At 35.9% G+C, this 5,914-nt stretch overlaps 1 long non-coding RNA gene across 1 annotated transcript; it reads right to left on the reverse strand.

Annotated features, from left to right (window-relative positions):
- Nucleotides 1-3,435: 3,435 nt before the first annotated feature.
- Nucleotides 3,436-5,615, reverse strand: LOC138240963 (uncharacterized). Its single transcript, XR_011190144.1, has 2 exons — nucleotides 5,561-5,615; nucleotides 3,436-3,942 (listed from the first exon to the last, which is right to left on the reverse strand). It is a non-coding gene; the product is annotated as an uncharacterized lncRNA (long non-coding RNA).
- Nucleotides 5,616-5,914: the final 299 nt, after the last annotated feature.

Raw genomic sequence — 5,914 nt, forward strand, 5'->3', positions numbered from 1 at the left:
AACCCTAACCCTAACCCTAACCCTAACCCTAACCCTAACCCTAACCCTAACCCTAACCCTAACCCTAACCCTAACCCTAACCCTAACCCTAACCCTAACCCTAACCCTAACCCTAACCCTAACCCTAACCCTAACCCTAACCCTAACCCTAACCCTAACCCTAACCCTAACCCTAACCCTAACCCTAACCCTAACCCTAACCCTAACCCTAACCCTAACCCTAACCCTAACCCTAACCCTAACCCTAACCCTAACCCTAACCCTAACCCTAACCCTAACCCTAACCCTAACCCTAACCCTAACCCTAACCCTAACCCTAACCCTAACCCTAACCCTAACCCTAACCCTAACCCTAACCCTAACCCTAACCCTAACCCTAACCCTAACCCTAACCCTAACCCTAACCCTAACCCTAACCCTAACCCTAACCCTAACCCTAACCCTAACCCTAACCCAACTTAACTTAACTTAACTTAACTTAACTTAACTTAACTTAACTTAACTTAACTTAACTTAACTTAACTTAACTTAACTTAACTTAACTTAACTTAACTTAACTTAACTTAACTTAACTTAACTTAACTTAACTTAACTTAACTTAACTTAACTTAACTTAACTTAACTTAACTTAACTTAACTTAACTTAACTTAACTTAACTTAACTTAACTTAACTTAACTTAACTTAACTTAACTTAACTTAACTTAACTTAACTTAACTTAACTTAACTTAACTTAACTTAACTTAACTTAACTTAACTTAACTTAACTTAACTTAACTTAACTTAACTTAACTTAACTTAACTTAACTTAACTTAACTTAACTTAACTTAACTTAACTTAACTTAACTTAACTTAACTTAACTTAACTTAACTTAACTTAACTTAACTTAACTTAACTTAACTTAACTTAACTTAACTTAACTTAACTTAACTTAACTTAACTTAACTTAACTTAACTTAACTTAACTTAACTTAACTTAACTTAACTTAACTTAACTTAACTTAACTTAACTTAACTTAACTTAACTTAACTTAACTTAACTTAACTTAACTTAACTTAACTTAACTTAACTTAACTTACTTTCAGGGGTCCAAAGTAAGTTGACCTTGAACTTACATCCTACAAATACTACAGCTAAAGGATACAATCATACAAACACAGATTGGACTCACCACCTCCTGTCAACCCTTGACAGCCTTGATCAGAACTGTTTACAAACATTAACAAGTTCAAAGTATAAATCACATTACAATTAATATTGCACACAAAAACTCAAATCACTAAAAATACAGTTCTAATAAGAACATTACACAAAAATATTCCAAAATTTTCCAATGAAACCCTAACAGAGCACACCCAAAATTGCATTGTGCTCAGCTTACAATACTAAACACAAATATTTGCAACATAACATTCATTGAAAATTAAATCACTTCCAATACATTGCATTACAAATAAAAAATACACTTTGCAATTGAGATTTTTCACTACCTCATTGGAAAAAACATAAGACAAATTCTCACATCACTAAAATACAGTACAGCTTAAAACAATGACATTGCATAACAAACATCTTTTGCCATCATTACAAATCTCCAAAAGCACACCCAGAACCTTTACTGTGCTCAAATCACAATACTCAACTACATCATGAAGATTGGCAATATAACATTAAGTGAGCATTAACTATTTCAAGTACATTGCATTACAAACATTAAAAACAGTTTACAGTTAGGAACATTGTCCTTGACAGAAAACAATTTACAACCAATTTCCCCCAACATAATCAAGTTCTTTAGAATCCAAGAAAACACCACATTACAGGCTACAATGATCCCACATCCACTTGCTCAAAACAATGCACAGAACATGGTGGTATGGTTCTAGGGTTAGAAGCAAAGTTAACCCAAAACAAGACAACAATAACAGCAAGCTAAAACTACTGAGCTAAAAGCTATCCCTAACCCCACACACAAATAGGTACTTACCACCTGCCTCTTCAATCTATGAAAGGGTGTTAAACATTACATCATTTCAACAAAACCTAAACAAACACTGCTCTTTTAAAAAAGAACTTGCATTCTAGCTCAATTGAAAATAAAAACACACAAAGGATGATTTCTCAAATCACTAAAAATACAGTACAGCTTAAAACAACAACATTGTATAACAAACATACCCACATTTTTTCCTGCCATCAATACAAATCCTCAAAGAGCACCCCCAGAAACTTTATTGTGCTCAAATTACAATACTACATCATGACAATTGGCAACATAACATTCAGTGAATATTAATTAAACAATTTCAAGGACATTGCATTACAATTAATTAAAAACAAAGTTTACAGTTAGGGACATTGCCCTTAACAATACAAAACAATTTACAAACCATTTTCCCCCCATCATAATCAGGTTCTTTACAATCCAAGAAAACACCACATTACAGGCTACAATGATCCCACATTCACTTGCTCAAAACAATGCACAGAACCTGGTGGTATGGTTCTAGGGTTAGAAGCAAAGTTAACCCATAACAAGCTAACAACAGCAAGCCAAAACTGAGCTAAAAGCTATCCCTAACCCCCCCCCCCCAACCCACACACACACACACACAGGTACTTACCACCTGCCTCTTCAATCTATGAAAGGGTGTTAAACATTACATCATTTCAACAAAACCTAAACAAACACTGCTCTTTTAAAAAAGAACTTGCATTCTAGCTCATTTGAAAATAAAAACACACAAAGGATGATTTCTCAAATCACTAAAAATACAGTACAGCTTAAAACAACATTGTATAACAAACATACCCACATTTCTTTCTGTCATCAATACAGATCCTCAAAGAGCACTCCCAGAAACTTTATTGTGCTCAAATTACAATACTACATCATGACAATTGGCAACATAACATTCAGTGAGCATTAAACAATTTCAAGGACATTGCATTACAATTAATTAAAAACAAAGTTTACAGTTAGGGACATTGCCCTTAACAATACAAAACAATTTACAAACCATTTTTCCCCATCATAATCAGGTTCTTTACAATCCAAGAAAACACCACATTACAGGCTACAATGATCCCACATTCACTTGCTCAAAACAATGCACAGAACCTGGTGGTATGGTTCTAGGGTTAGAAGCAAAGTTAACCCATAACAAGCTAACAACAGCAAGCCAAAACTGAGCTAAAAGCTATCCCTAACCCCCCCCCCAACCCACACACACACACAGGTACTTACCACCTGCCTCTTCAATCTATGAAAGGGTGTTAAACATTACATCATTTCAACAAAACCTAAACAAACACTGCTCTTTAAAAAAAGAACTTGCATTCTAGCTCATTTGAAAATAAAAACACACAAAGGATGATTTCTCAAATCACTAAAAATACAGTACAGCTTAAAACAACATTGTATAACAAACATACCCACATTTCTTTCTGTCATCAATACAGATCCTCAAAGAGCACTCCCAGAAACTTTATTGTGCTCAAATTACAATACTACATCATGACAATTGGCAACATAACATTCAGTGAGCATTAAACAATTTCAAGGACATTGCATTACAATTAATTAAAAACAAAGTTTACAGTTAGGGACATTGCCCTTAACAATACAAAACAATTTACAAACCATTTTTCCCCATCATAATCAGGTTCTTTACAATCCAAGAAAACACCACATTACAGGCTACAATGATTCCACATTCACTTACTCAACATAATACACAGAACAAATTTACTTAACATACCACAACAATTTACTTCTTTTAAAAGTCCATTACTACTTCAGACAGGCTCCTCGACTCCATCCAGACACATGATTTGGTTGTAGAAAAAGTCTAAAGTTGAAACACTGGCAGAGGAAAAAGGTCCACTCAAAAGCTGCTCCTGATGAGGCCTCTTCAAGATGCACACCATTTTCACCTTCTGTTCCAATTCCGGTCAGGAAATAAAAATACGAAAAAATTTCACTACAAACACCTCTCTTGGAAGATGGACACCATCTCCCACATCTGCACCACATGCGGACATACAGGTACCCAATGAAACAAAGATCTGGCCACCACCTCCCACAAAATGACCAAAGAAGAAAAAACAACAACTTAAAGATTAGTTTACATTTATATTAAACATCAAAATAAAATACTTCAATTCATAACAAACCCTCCCCCAAAACCAAGCACTCCCTTCCCACAGAATACCCCTTGCAAAAAAAAGGTAATTGTGCAGTTTCCCCATTAAGAAACAACTAAACTACCTCCACAATCAAAGAGAAAGAAATGCTCCAACTTCAGTTTTACATTGTATGAAATAAAAAAAACATACCACCAACAACATACTTTACCTCCAGTACAATATTCACAATTCAACAAGCTATAAATGCCAGACAGAACTAAAAACATTTGACCAAATTAGTCCCTAACCTTTTAACTCCTCATTCTTCTCCCATCTGAAAGGAAAAACCATCATGTAATTATTCCAAATGTCAACTTGCCATCAAAAATTACTTTAGATATACAACAAAAATTAGTTACACACCCCAAACATACATCTCAGTTTCTCCAACTCAAATCTTCCCAGAACTTCCCAGAACCCCTAAAATGTGTATTCTCTTACCTGCCATCCTTGTGAAAGAAGTCATCCAGGATTGTATTGTCTTATTTCTTTGAATGCTTACAAAAAGCAAGGAAAATGAGCAAATTCAGGTCCCAAGAGGTTTAAATCCTCATCTACCAGCCTTTGGAAAGCCATTTACAAAGGTCATCTTATTGAAGATAACCCATGGGTGAAAACATTTCAATTTAAAGATGCAAAAAAAAATCCAGATTTCAGTAGACATGTTTCTTCAGAGTCTTTCAAAGAAAGTCTAGTTTCAACTGAATATGCTACCTTTCCACCCAACACATACCAAAAGCTTTCCCAAACTCACATTAAATATTCTAAACACCTTCAAATTGTTTTTCAAATTACAACCCAAAGCCAATAAACACATCAAAACCACCCACCTTTCCACAGCAGCCTTCAGGACATCACAGCTGCAAGCCAATAGCTCCTACCCTTACAGGAGCCGGAAACAGAATGACTACCAGCCCCCAGACTGTGTCTTTAAAACCCTCATGATTAATTCAGAGGTGTGGCCAATTCACCAAGAACCTATCCCAACATCTCCTTGAAATGGTCCATTTGCAAAGCCCTATTGTTTATAATGCAACACACACACGTTTCCAATGACTAAACAAGTATTAGCCAGCCCATCTACAGATCCAGCCATTCAGAATGCACGGGTGATAATGCTGGGGGTTACTTAGAGGATCAGGATCTGCTGGGTACCACAAGTTTTTACAAATACTCAGTTGTGGGACTACACTACTTTGTGGAACATTTGGACAGTCTTTAGAAGAAAGTTCAGTTTCAACTGAATATGCCACCTTTCCACCAGACACATACCAAAAACCTTCTCAAACTCACAGTGCACAAATATTCTAAACACCTTCAACCTTCAAACGTTTTCAAATTACTACCCAAACACATCAAAACCACTCACCTTTCTCCACAGTCTTCGGGCCACCACAGCTGCAAGCCAAGAGCTCCTACCCTTGCAGGAGCCAGAAACAGAATGACTACTGATTCCAATGCTGTGTCTTTAAAACCCTCATGATTAACTCAGAGGTGTGGCTAATTCAGCAAGAACCTATCCCAACATCTCCTCGAAATGGTCAGTTAGCAAAACCAAATTGTTTATAATGCGACACACCAGTTTCCAATGACAAAGTATTAGCCAGCCCATCTACAGATCCAGCCATTCAGAATCCATGGGTGACAATGCAGGGGTACTTAAGAGGTTCAGGATCTGCTGGGTACCAAAACTTTTTACAAATACTTAGTTGTGGGACTACAC

The sequence above is a fragment of the Lepisosteus oculatus genome, chromosome 8 (assembly GCF_040954835.1).
Source record: "Lepisosteus oculatus isolate fLepOcu1 chromosome 8, fLepOcu1.hap2, whole genome shotgun sequence".
In the NCBI taxonomy this organism is placed as follows: domain Eukaryota; kingdom Metazoa; phylum Chordata; class Actinopteri; order Semionotiformes; family Lepisosteidae; genus Lepisosteus; species Lepisosteus oculatus.